General features: G+C 35.6%; 1 protein-coding gene and 1 pseudogene across 2 annotated transcripts in view; one reads left to right on the forward strand and one right to left on the reverse strand.

The window, feature by feature from the left end:
* The window catches only part of BEX3 (brain expressed X-linked 3), a 265,627-nt gene that overhangs the window by 96,001 nt on the left and 155,042 nt on the right, over positions 1-14,584 (reverse strand). The gene's annotated exons all lie outside the window — the stretch shown is intronic.
* Positions 1-14,584, forward strand: part of LOC309653221 — a 31,915-nt pseudogene that overhangs the window by 2,649 nt on the left and 14,682 nt on the right. The gene's annotated exons all lie outside the window — the stretch shown is intronic.

The raw sequence follows: 14,584 nt of genomic DNA on the forward strand, positions 1-14,584 counted from the left end.
AAACGGTGTTCAAGAAAGTTTTGAGATGTAGATATGGATTGGGTCATTGGAGTTTTAGCACATCATACATATCTAGTAGATATCTGATGAATGTAAAACTGAGTAAGTATAGATTTAGTGATATTCAGCAAATGATAAACAAGGATACATGTTTGAATCTTTATGTATTTCTAACAAAATTGAAATAATAATGCAGATAATATAACAGTTGACTACAAATAATTACTGAATTTTTTTCTTTAAAAATTCAAATCTATTGAAGGAAATTCAGAAAATAAACTTAAGGGCCACCTTGTGACCAAAGAAAGCAATGCAGTTTGAATTTTCTAGCCAGAGGAAGAGTGCACAGACACTGGACTCTTCCAGGGAGTCGAGATACATAGGAAATGCACTTTGGTTAGAAGTGAAATAAAGCCTCCAAAATTAACCATCACGTGAGACATCAAGCCACATTTATGCTTCAAATGAAAATAGAGTAACAGGGACTGGATTTACTTCCCTAACTAAAACAACTAAAATCAGGACAAAATATATAAAAGAACAATTTTCAGTTGCTGAACATCGGACAGTGGAGGGAAAAGTTCTCTGAGAGAGGGGAAACAACACGAGCCTTTGGATTGCCCCCAACTGTGTACTGTAGGATTTATAGCGTGTGGGAGTAAAATATATGTCAATAGTAGCACAAAGGCCAAGAGATAGGGAATGGAAGTACACAATCTTAAAGTTCTTATTCTATACCTTAATATCACTTGAAGGTAGGTTCTGAAATGTTAAAAATGTATATTACCAACATATGAGATAAAATGGAATCTTAAGAATACTCATTCAAAAAAATGTTGGAGGGAAAAGAGAACAAAGAACAGATGGGACAAATGTAAACAGATAGCAAGATGATTAAAACCCAAACATGTCAATACCAATAATCACATTAATGTAAATGGTCTAAAGACCTCAATTATAAAGCAGAGATTGTCAGATTGTATAGAAAAGCAAGACACAAATATATACTGCCTATAAGAACCTTAATTGAAATTTAAAGATACAAACTGATTACAAGTAAAAGAATAGAAAAAGATGAACAATCTTAACCAGTCAGAACAAAGCTTGAGTGGCTATATTGATATCAGTTACAATAAATTTCAGAGAAAAGAATAATACCAGGGAAATTATGGTCATAGAATGTCATTACATAATTTTAAGTGGTGAGTTTGTCAAGAGGACAAAACAATCATAAACATTCACATATTGCAGTGCTTCAAAATACATGAAGCCAAAATTGATAGAACTACAAGGATAAACAGACAAATCCACAATTACAGTCACCTTCTCTAAAATATTGATAGAACAAGTAGACAGAAAATCAGCAAGTACAACACTATGAACCAATTCACCTAGTTGACAATTGTAGAACTTGCCACCAACAACAATAGAACGTACATTTGTTTCACATGCACGTGGAATATTTACCAAGATAGTCCATATTCAGGACCATAAAATAAGCCTCAATAATGTTAACAAGATTCAAATCATAAAATGTATGCTATTTTGAGTACAATAGAATTAAACGAGGAGCTAATGACAGAAAGATCTCTGAAAAATCCCCAAATATTTAAATTAACATGAAATAATACAGATCTAAATAACTCAAAGAAGAAATCAAAAGGGAAATTATATTTTGAACTGAGTGAAAATGAAAACTCAACATATAATAATTTGTGGGATGTGGCAAAAGTAGCACTCAGGAAATTTTATAGTATAAACATTTATATTAAAATAGAAGAAAGGCCTATAGTTGTTAAGTAAATGGAAATTTCATTTAAAACACTTCCTTTGAAGAAAACTATAGGTCGAGATGGCTTTACTGGTAATTCTACCAAACATTTAAGGATGACATAACACCAATTATATGCCAAATCCTTAGAAAACTGAAGAGGACGGAATACTTCCCAACTCATCCTACAAGGGTAGAATTACCCAGATAACTAACCAGACAATTATATTACAAGGAAAGATAACTACAAACCAATCTCCTTCATGGACATATATGCAAAAATTCTTAACAAAACTTTAGTAAAATCTAATTCAATTATATATAAAAATTACAGTACACCATCATCAAGTAAGGTTTATCCCAAGGATTCAAGGCAAGGTTAATCTTTGAAAATCATAATTCACCATATTGACATAAAAGAGAGAAAAACATATGATCATCTCAAGGGAGAATGAAAAAAAATTTGCTAAAATTTTAAAATCTCTTACTGATTAAAATACTCAGCAACCAGATATAGAAGAGACCTTCCTCAACCTGATACAATACATCTATGAAAAACCTACATAATGATGTGTGACTAAAGGCTAAATGTTTTCCCCCTAAGATAAGAAACAAGGCAAAAATGGACACTTTCACAAATTAGATTCAACACTGTATTAGAAGTTCTAGCCAATACAATAAGAAAGAGAAATAAAAGTCATACAGATTGCAAAGGAAAAAAATAGAAAAATCTTTATTCATAGAAAACATGATAGTCCATGTAGAAAATCCTATGTAATATACAAAAACTACTAGAGCTAATAAGTGAGTTTAGAAAGGTTGCAGGATAAAAGATCAGTATACAAATTTAGTTGTATTTCTAGTTTTCTGAGACTGCTGTTAACAAATAACCATAAACTTGGTGGCTTTAAAAAAACTGAGAAATTTATTCTCTCACAGTTCAGTACACCAGAAGTCCAAATCAAAGTGTCAGTAATGCTAAGTTCTCTCTGAAGGCTCTAGGGAAAAATGCTTCCTTACCTCTTCCAGCTCTGGTGGCCCTAGGCATTCCTTGGCTTGTGGCCCATCCTAATTCAGTATGCTCTCATCTCAATTCTTAGTTAACTATGTCTTCAAAGACCCTATTTTCAAATAAGGTCACATTCTGAAGTGCTGGGTGAACATGAATGTTAAGGAAAAATATTCAGCTCTCTACAAGTAATGAACAGCCAGAATAAAATTTAAAACACGTCATTTACAGTAACATCAGAAATATGAATTATTTAGGGATAAACTTGACAAAAGATGTGTAAGATCTGCACATTGAAAACTATAAAACATCCATGACATAAATCACAGCAGTTTTTAATAGAAACTGACAATCTGATTCTAAAATTTACATTAAAAAATCCAAAGAACTGAGAATAGTCCAAACAACTTTGAGAAGAGAAACATTTTGGAAAACTTTCACTACCTTATTGCAAGACTTATAATAATGGTGCCATAATCAAAACAGTGTGGTATCAGCATAAATATAGACAAATTGATCAATGGAACAGAATAGTCAAGAAATAGATTCACACATATATGCTTTTGACAAAGATTCCAAGGCAGTTTGATGGTGGAATAGACACTCTTTTTGATAATTGATGTTGGAACAACTAGTTCCAATTGAACCTTTATTAATGATCATGATCATGATCACCATCATCATCATCATAATTAGAATAACTTTATCTCATATCATATAAAAAGTTGAGTCAAACTGTGTCAAAGACCTAAATGTAAGGTAAAACATAAAATTTCTAGAAATTTTATGTAAAAAATAAATTTTTTATAATATAATAATAATATAATATAATAAATAATTTATAATATAATAAATAATTTTTTAGGTACAAAATAATTTTATGTAAAACAAAATTTCTAGAAAAAAAATAGGAGAAACTTTTAGGGACTTTGAGTTTGTAAAAAATTTTAAATTAGAATTCAAAAAAACAAACTCTAACAGAAAACAAATCAATATATTGGACTTCATCAAAATGTAACCTTTCTCGTCAAAAGACATTTTGATTCTCAGAGATGGATAGAGACAGATTGTTAGAAATCCTAAGACCTCTCTCTACAACAATAAATAAGGACACAGGCTAAGAGAGTACAAGTGTCTTGCCATACATCTGAGAAGCTATAGGACCATAGCCAGACCTGAGCTGGATTCAACTTTATTGAACAGCAAAAATCTGACCTGCAGACTTCCAGTTCTGGATAAGATAGAGCCACACCATCCCTTCCACACCTTTCATCTTACAACTGAAAAACCATAGACATATCACAACAAGAAGCATAGGAAAACACTGGAAAATAGAAAGATGAAGATGGACTGCCCAGAGATCTTGGGTTCCAAAGGAACTCAAGAAAAGTTTATTAAACTTTGACCAATGGGTCAAAGAAGAAATCACAAGAGAACTTAGAAAATATCTGAGACAAATGAAAATGACACATCATACCAAAATTTATGGGAGGCAGTGAAAGCAGAGTTTAGAGGGAAACTTATAGCTACGAACACTTACATTAAAAAAGAAAAAAGATCTCACACGAAAAGCTGACTTTACATATCAAGGAAGTAGAAAAAGAATAGCAAATTAAACCTAAAGCTATTAAAAGGAATGAAATAATAAAGATTAGAGCAGAGACAAATATAATAGATAATAGAAAAGCTATAGAGAAAAAAAATGAAACCAAGAGTTAGTTCTTCAAAAAGATCAACAAAATTGAAAAATCTTCAGCTAGGTTGAGTAGGGAAAAAAAGAATATCTATGTACCTAAAATTAACTTACAGAGGGGACATTACTACTAGTTTTACAGATATAAAAAAGATTAAAAGAGAGGACTATGAACAATTGTATGTCAACAAATTGGATAACCTGGATGAAATAGACAAATTCCTAGAAACACACAACCTACCAGGACTGAATACTGAAGAAATATAAAATGTGAGCAGAACAGTAATGAGTAAGGAGATTGAATCGATAATCAAAAAGTTCTCAACAAAGAATAAGCCCAGGACAGGATGGTGTCACTGGTAAATTATACCAAATATTTAAAGAAGAACTAACACCAGTCTTTTTCAAATGCTTCCAAAAAATTTGGAACACTTTATAACTCATTCTGTCAAGCCAGCTGTATCTTAATACTAAATCCAGACAAAGACACTACAAGAAATGAAAACTACAGACTAATATCCCATATGAATATTAATTCCAAAGTACTAGCAAATGGAATTCAGCAGTGCATTAGAAGGATTATACACCATGACCAAGTGGGCTTTATTCCTGGATGTAAGTATTGTTCAACATATAAAAATATATTAATGTAATAAACCACATTAAGAGAAGGAAGGAAAAAATACATGATTATCTCAATTGTTGCAGGAAAAACATTTGACAAAATTCAACACTCTTTCATGATAAAAACACTCAGCAAACTAGGAATAGAAGGAAACTACCTCAAAATAATAAATGCTTTCTATGAAAAGCCCACAACTAACACCACACTTAGTGGTGAAAAATTGAAAACTTTTCCTTTGAGATCAGAAATGAGAGAAGGAGGTCACCTTCATCACTTCTACTCAATATAGTACTGGAAGGCATAGCCCAAGCAATTAGGTGAGAAAAAAATCCATACTGTATTGGAAAGGAAGAAGTAAATATCTCTGTTCACAGATGACATGATCCTATAGGTTGAAAACCCTAAAGAGTCCTCAATAAAACTGTTAGAACTAAGAAATGAATTCAGCAAAGTTGCAGATAAATCAACGCATAAAAATTGGTTGTGTTTCTATACACCAACTGTGAACAACCTGAAAAGGAAATTAAGGGAATAATTTTTTTACAATAGCATCAAAAAGAATAAAATATTTCGGTATAAATTTAAGCAAGGGTGAAAAGCACTTTTACACTGAAAAATACAAAACACAAATAAACGGAGACATCTTGTGTTTGTGGAATTGAAGACAGTATTGCTAAGATGTCAATACTAGTCAAAACAATTTACAGGATTCAGTGCAACCCCTATCAAAATCCCAACGATGTTTTACTCAGGTACAGAAAAATCTTATTTTAAAATTCATATGAGGACTTCCCTGGTGGCACGGTGGTTAAGAGTCTGCCCGCTGATGCAGGGGACACAGGTTCGATCCCTGGTCCAGGAAGATCCCACATGCCACGGAGCAACTAAGCCCATGTGCCAAACTATTGAGCCTGTGCTCTTGAGCCTGCGAGCCACAACTACTGAGCCCACGTGCCACAACTACTGAAGCCCGCACGCCTAGAGCCCGTGCTCCACAACAAGAGAAGCCACTGCAATGAGAAGCCAGCGCACCACAACAAAGAGTAGCCCCCGCTCTCTGCAACTAGAGAAAGCCCGAGTGCAGCAACAAAGACCCAACGCAGCCAATAATAAATTTTTAAAAAATTCATATGGAATCTCAAGAGACCCTAAATAGCCAAAACAACCTTGAAATTGAAGAACAAATTTGGAGGACTCACACTTGCTGGTTTCAAAACTTACCATAAAGCTACAGTAATCAAACAGTGTAGTTCTGGCATAAAGACACATATAGACCAATGGAATAGAATAGAGTGCCCCAAAATAACTCTCACATGTAAGTCAAGTGAATTTTGACAAGAGTGCCAAGATCATTCAATGGGGAAAGACTTCATGCCAGTCACTAAGACTAGAGTCCCGGCAATGCCTATGTGTTACCTTTCCTAAGACACTGACAAATTGGACACAATAAATTTATTGCTTTTCTCCCTTTGATTTTAGTGATTTTATTACATGTCCTGAGTTCATAATTTACTTAGCCAATGACCCTGGTTTATGTTTTGCTCTCTGCCAAAAGGTGTACACCTCTATACTCTTATGCCTAAAGGGAAATCTTATAGAGGTTACTACAGTACTATTAATGCCATTATAAAAATTAATGGAGATTATTGCTTTCCTCAGGGGGCAACTGCCTCCTAGACCACTCCTCAACCACCTGGAAAGAGGACCTCCCACTCTCTAGCACTTTATCCTACTCCCCCACTCCAACTTTCCACCATTACCTCCTGTCTTACGTCTCTGACCATGAACACAACTACCCCTTCTCCTTGGCTATAAATACCACTAACTTTTTCTATATGTTTTACTAAACTATCAGTTCGTACACTCCAACAACATAACTACTGGACTTGTCACCAAGATTTTTTGTCATAAAATATATAATTCATATTTATAACACTTTTCAAGTCTACCAAAAATATTGTTAGAGACCCTGAAAACTTCAGATCTGTTTTCTTGGCTAACGCCATATCAATAGGGAATTTGGTTATGGCTGGCCTACAAAGACTCCTCATTCTTCTATTTGTTTTCCTTCTTTTAATTCTCACAATAAAATGTTTTCTATGCTGTTTAGGGCAACTTATTCCCTACTCTCTGTAAATATCCTCTACTATTTGGGCCACTCAAATATCCCAAATAATTGAACTTAAAACAGATGTCAAGACATCAAGGGGGTAAATTGTAATATATTTTTTTGCAAAAATGCCTTTTATTCATTTGTGTGACAGTGTGTTGTGCACTGACATCAGAAGAATCTTTACATCTTATAAAGCCATAAAGAAAAATGAACTCGCACCATATTAAAAAAATTAACTCAAAATGGACCCAAGACCTAAATATATGAGCCAAAACTTTAAAACTCTTAGAAGAAAACAAAGTGATAAATCTTCATGTCCTTGGATTTGGCAATGGATTCTTAGATATGACATTAAAAGCATGAACAACAAAAGAAAAACAGATACATTGCATTTCATAAAAATTTAAAAGTTTTGCGAATCACAAGACACTATCAAGAAAGTGAAGACAATCTACATAATGGGAGAAAATATTTGGAAATCATATATTTGATAAGTATCCAGAATATATGAAGAATTCCTACAATTCAACAACAAAAAGACAACCCAATTAAAAATGGGCAAAGGAGTTGAATAGATATTTCTCTAAAGAAGATATATAAATATCCAATAAACACATAAGATGCTCAATATCATTAGTCATTAGGAAAATGCAAATCAAAGCCACTTCTCACCCACTAGGATTATAAAAATTAAAAATGGAAATTAACAATTGCTTTGGAGAATGTGGAGAAATTGGAACCCTCATACATTGCTGGTAGGAATGCAAAATGTTGCAGCCACTGTGGAAAACAGTTTGGCAGTTCCCCAAATAGTTAGATATAAAATTACCATATGAGGAGATTAAACAAGATGGTGGAGTAGAAGGACGTGCTCTCACTCCCTCTTGCGAGAGCACCAGAATCACAACTGGCTGCTGGACAATCATCAACAGGAAGACAGTGGACTGCACCAAGGAGGATACCCCACGTCCAAGGACAGAGGAGAAGCCACGGTGAGACGGTAGGAGGGGCGCAATCAGAGTAAAATCAAATCCCATAACTGCTGCGTGGGTGACGCACAGACTGACGAAAACTTATACCACAGAAGTCCACCCACTGGAGTGAAGGTTCTGAGCCCCACGTCAGGCTTCCCAACCTGGGGGTCCGGCAATGGGAGGAGGAATTCATAGAGAATCAGACTTTGAAGCCTAGTGGGAATTGATTGCAGGACTTTGACAGGACTGGGGGAAACAGAGACCCCACTCTTAGAGGGTGCACACGGAATAGTGTGTGCATCGGGACCCGGGGGAAGGAGCAGTGATCCTGGGGGAGACTGAACCAGACCTACCTGCTAGTGTTGGAGGGTCTCCTGCAGAGGTGGGGGCTGGCTCTGTTTCACCGTGGGGACAAGGACACTGGCAGCGGAGGTTCTGGGAAGTACTCCTTGGTGTGAGCCCTCCCAGAGTCTGCCATTAGCCCCACCAAAGAGCCCAGGTAGGCTCCAGTGTTGGGTTGCCTCAGGCAAAACAACCAACAGGGAGGGAACCCAGCCCCACCCATCAACAGTCAAGTGGATTAAAGTTTTACGGAGCTCTGACCGACACAGCAACAGTCAGCTCTACCCACCACCAGAGCCTCCCATCAAGCCTCTTAGACAGCCTCAACCACCAGAGGGCAGACAGCAGAAGCAAGAAAAACTACAATCCTGCAGCCTGTGGAACAAAAACCACATTTACAGAAAGACAGACAAGATGAAAAGACAGAGGGCTATATGCCAGATGAAGGAACAAGAAAAAACCCCAGAAAAACAACTAAATGAAGTGGAGATAGGCAACCTTCCAGAAAAAGAATTCAGAATAATGATAGTGAAGATGATCCAGGACACAGGAAAAAGAATGGAGGCAAAGATTGAGAAGATACAAGAAATGTTTAACAAAGACCTAGAAGAATTAAAGAACAAACAAACAGAGATGACCAATACAATAACTGAAATGAAAACTACACTAGAAGGAATCAATAGCAGAATAACTGAGGCAGAAGAACGGATAAGTGACCTGGAAGACAGAATGGTGGAATTCACTGCTGCGGAACAGACTAAAGAAAAAAGAATGAAAAGAAATGAAGACAGCCTAAGAGACCTCTGGGACAACATTAAATGCAACAACATTCGCATTATAGGGGTCCCAGAAAGAGAAGAGAGAGAGAAAGGATCAGAGAAAATATTTGAAGAGATTATAGTCGAAAACTTCCCTAACATGGGAAAGGAAATAGCCACCCAAGTCCAGGAAGCGCAGAGAGTGCCATACAGGATAAACCCAAGGAGAAACATGCCAAGACACATAGTAATCAAAGTGGCAAAAATTAAAGGCAAAGAAAAATTATTGAAAGCAACAAGGGAAAAATGACAAATAACATACAAGGGAACTCCCATAAGGTTAATAGCTGATTTCTCAGCAGAAACTCTACAAGCCAGAAGGGAGGGGCATGATATACTTAAAGTGATGAAAGGGAAGAACCTACAACCAAGATTACTCTACCCGGCAAGGATCTCATTTAGATTTGATGCAGAAATCAAAAGCTTTACAGACAAGCAAAAGCTAAGAGAATTCAGCACCACCAAACCAGCTCTACAACAAATGCTAAAGGAACTTCTCTAAGTGGGAAACACAAGAGAAGAAAAGGACCTACAAAAACAAACCCAAAACAATTAAGAAAATGGTCATAGGAACGTACATATCGATAATTACCTTAAACGTGAATGGATTAAATGCTCCAACCAAAAGACACAGGCTTGCTGAATGGATACAAAAACAAGACCCATATATATGCTGTCTACAAGAGACCCACTTTAGACCTAGGGACACGTACAGACTGAAAGTGAGGGGATGGAAAAAGATATTCCATGCAAATGGAAATCAAAAGAAAGCTGGAATCGCTATACTCATATCAGATAAAATAGACTTTAAAATAAAGAATGTTACAAGAGACAAGGAAAGGACACTACATAATGATCAAGGGATCAATCCAAGAAGAAGATATAACAATTATAAATATATATGCACCCAACATAGGAGCACCTCAATACATAAGGCAACTGCTAATAGCTATAAAAGAGGAAATTGACAGTAAGACAATAATAGTGGGGGACTTTAACACCTCACTTACACCAATGGACAGATCATCCAAAATGAAAATAAATAAGGAAACAGAAGCTTTAAATGACACACTAGACCAGATAGATTTAATTGATATTTATAGGACATTCCATCCAAAAACAGCAGATTACACTTTCTTCTCAAGTGTGCACGGAACATTCTCCAGGATAGATCACATCCTGGGTCACAAATCAAGCCTCAGTAAATTTAAGAAAATTGAAATCATATCAAGCATCTTTTCTGACCACAACGGTATGAGATTAGAAATCAATTACAGGGAAAAAAACGTAAAAAACACAAACACATGGAGGCTAAACAATACGTTAGTAAATAACCAAGAGATCACTGAAGAAATCAAAGAGGAAATCAAAAAATACCTAGAGACAAATGACAATGAAAACACGACGACCCAAAACCTATGGGATGCAGCAAAAGCAGTTCTAAGAGGGAAGTTTATAGCTATACAAGCCTACCTCAAGAAACAAGAAAAATCTGAAGTAAACAATCTAACCTTACACCTAAAGAAACTAGAGAAAGAAGAACAAACAAAACCCAAAGTTAGCAGAAGGAAAGAAATCATAAAGATCAGAGCGGAAATAAATGAAATAGAAACAAAGAAAACAATAGCAAAGATCAATAAAACTAAAAGCTGGTTCTTTGAGAAGATAAACAAAATTGATAAGCCATTAGCCAGACTCATCAAGAAAAAGAGGGAGAGGACTCAAATCAATAAAATCAGAAACGAAAAAGGAGAAGTTACAACAGACACTGCAGAAATACAAAGCATCCTAAGAGACTACTACAAGCAACTCTATGCCAATAAAATGGACAACCTGGAAGAAATGGACAAATTCTTAGAAAGGTATAACCTTCCAAGACTGAACCAGGAAGAAACAGAAAATATGAACAGACCAATCACAAGTAATGAAATTGAAACTGTGATTAAAAATCTTCCCACAAACAAAAGTCCAGGACCAGATGGCTTCACAGGTGAATTCTATCAAACATTTAGAGAAGAGCTAACACCTATCCTTCTCAAACTCTTCCAAAAAATTGCAGAGGAAGGAACACTCCCAAACTCATTCTATGAGGCCACCATCACCCTGATACCAAAACCAGACAAAGACACTACAAAAAAAGAAAATTACAGACCAATATCACTGATGAATATAGATGCAAGAATCCTCAACAAAATACTAGCAAACAGAATCCAACAACACATTAAAAGGATCATACACCACGATCAAGTGGGATTTATCCCAGGGATGCAAGGATTCTTCAATATACGCAAATCAATCAATGTGATACACCATATTAACAAACTGAAGAAGAAAAACCATATGATCATCTCAATAGATGCAGAAAAAGCTTTTGACAAAATTCAACACCCATTTATGATAAAAACTCTCCAGAACGTGGGCATAGAGGGAACCTACCTCAACGTAATAAAGGCCATATATGACAAACCCACAGCAAACATCATTCTCAATGGTGAAAAACTGAAAGCATTTCCTCTAAGATCAGGAATGAGACAAGGATGTGCACTCTCACCACTGTTATTCAACATAGTTCTGGAAGTCCTAGCCACTGCAATCACAGAAGAAAAATAAATAAAAGGAATACAAATTGGAAAAGAAGAAGTAAAACTGTCACTGTTTGCGGATGACATGATACTATACATAGAGAATCCGAAAACTGCCACCAGAAAACTGATAGAGCTAATTAATGAATTTGGTAAAGATGCAGGATACAAAATTAATGCACAGAAATCTCTTGCATTCCTATACACTAATGATGAAAAATCTGAAAGAGAAATTATGGAAACACTCCCATTTACCACTGCAACAAAAAGAATAAAATACCTAGGAATAAACCTACCTAGGGAGACAAAAGACCTGTATGCAGAAAACTATAAGACACTGATGAAAGAAATTAAAGATGATACCAACAGATGGAGAGATATACCATGTTCTTGGATTGGAAGAACCAACATTGTGAAAATGACTATACTACACAAAGCAATCTACAGATTCAATGCAATCCCTATCAAATTACCAATGGCATTTTTTACGGAACTAGAACAAATCATCTTAAAATTTGTATGGAGACACAAAAGACCCCGAATAGCCAAAGCAGTCTTGAGGCAAAAAAATGGAGCTGGAGGAATCAGACTCCCTGACTTCAGACTATACTACAGAGCTACAGTAATCAAGACAATATGGTACTGGCACAAAAACAGAAACATAGATCAATGGAACAAGATAGAAAGCCCAGAGATAAACCCACGCACCTATGGTCAACTAATCTATGATAAAGGAGGCAAAGATATACAATGGAAAAAAGACAGTCTCTTCAATAAGTGGTGCTGGGAAAACTGGACAGCTACATGTAAAAGAATGAAATTAGAATACTCCCGAACACCATACACAAAAATAAACTCAAAATGGATTAGAGACCTAAATGTAAGACTGGACACTATAAAACTCTTAGAGGAAAACATAGGAAGAACACTCTTTGACATAAATCACAGCAAGATCTTTTTTGATCCATCTCCTAGAGTAATGGAAATAAAAACAAAAATAAACAAATGGGACCTAATGAAACTTAAAAGCTTTTGCACAGCAAAGGAAACCATAAACAAGACGAAAAGACAACCCTCAGAATGGGAGAAAATATTTGCCAATGAATCAACGGACAAAGGATTAATCTCCAAAATATATAAACAGCTCATTCAGCTCAATATTAAAGAAACAAACATCCCAATCCAAAAATGGGCAGAAGACCTAAATAGACATTTCTCCAAAGAAGACATACAGACGGCCATGAAGCACATGAAAAGATGCTCAACATCACTAATTATTAGAGAAATGCAAATCAAAACTACAATGTGGTATCACCTCACACCTGTTAGAATGGGCATCATCAGAAAATCTACAAGCAACAAATGCTGGAGAGGGTGTGGAGTAAAGGGAACCCTCTTGCACTGTTGGTGGGAATGTAAATTGATACAGCCACTATGGAGAACAGTATGGAGGTTCCTTAAAAAACTAAAAATAGAATTACCATATGACCCAGCAATCCCACTACTGGGCATATACCCAGAGAAAACCGTAATTCAAAAAGACACATGCACCCGAGTGTTCATTGCAGCACTATTTACAATAGCCAGGTCATGGAAGCAACCTAAATGCCCATCAACAGACGAATGGATAAAGAAGTTGTGGTACATATGTACAATGGAATATTACTCAGCCATAAAAAGAAACGAAATTGAGTCATTTGTTGAGACGTGGATGGATCTAGAGACTGTCATACAGAGTGAAGTAATTCAGAAAGAGAAAAACAAATATCGTATATTAATGCATGTATGTGGAACCTAGAAAAATGTTACAGATGAACCGGGTTGCAGGGCAGAAGTTGAGACACAGATGTAGAGAACAAACGTATGGACACCAAGGGGGGAAAACTGTGGTGGGGTGGGGATGGTGGTGTGCTGAATTGGGTGATTGGGATTGACATGTATAAAGTGATGTGTATAAAATTGATGACTGATTAAAAAAAAATTAGAATAAAAAAAAATTAGCATATGACCCAGCAATTCCATTCCTAGGCATATACCCAGGAGAAATAAAAACATACATCCACATAAAAACTTATACACAAATGTTTAAGGCAACACTATTCACAATAGTCAAAAGGTGGAAACAACCCAGATATCCATCAATGTCTGAATGGATCAACAAAATATGATATAGACATACAATGAAATATTATTCAGCCATAAAAAGGAATGAAATACTGTACATGCTACAATGTGAATGAACCTTGAAAGCATTATGCTAAGTGAAAGAAGCCAGGCACAAATGGTCAAATATTGAATGATTTCATTTATATGAAATATCCAAAGTAGATAATTCCATAGAGGCAGAAGGTAGATTAGTTGTTGCTAGGTACTAAGGGAAGAGGAGAATTGGGAGTGACTGCTTAATGGGTATGGAGTTGATGAAAATGTTTTGGAACTAGATAGACGTGATAGATTCACAGCATCATGAATGTACTATATGCCACTGAGTTGTACACTTTAAAATGGCTAATTGTTCTGTTAGTTTCTCCTAAGAAATAGACATAGTCCTATTTGAAAAAAGATGTATATGAAAATATATTTTCTAGGCCAGTTGACCTTCTCCCTTTTTTTTATATTACCCCTTTCAGCATCTAATGAAAGTAATGGATCCTATC

The sequence above is a fragment of the Balaenoptera physalus genome, assembly GCF_965194825.1.
Source record: "Balaenoptera physalus genome assembly, chromosome: X".
NCBI classification, from domain to species: Eukaryota; Metazoa; Chordata; class Mammalia; order Artiodactyla; family Balaenopteridae; genus Balaenoptera; species Balaenoptera physalus.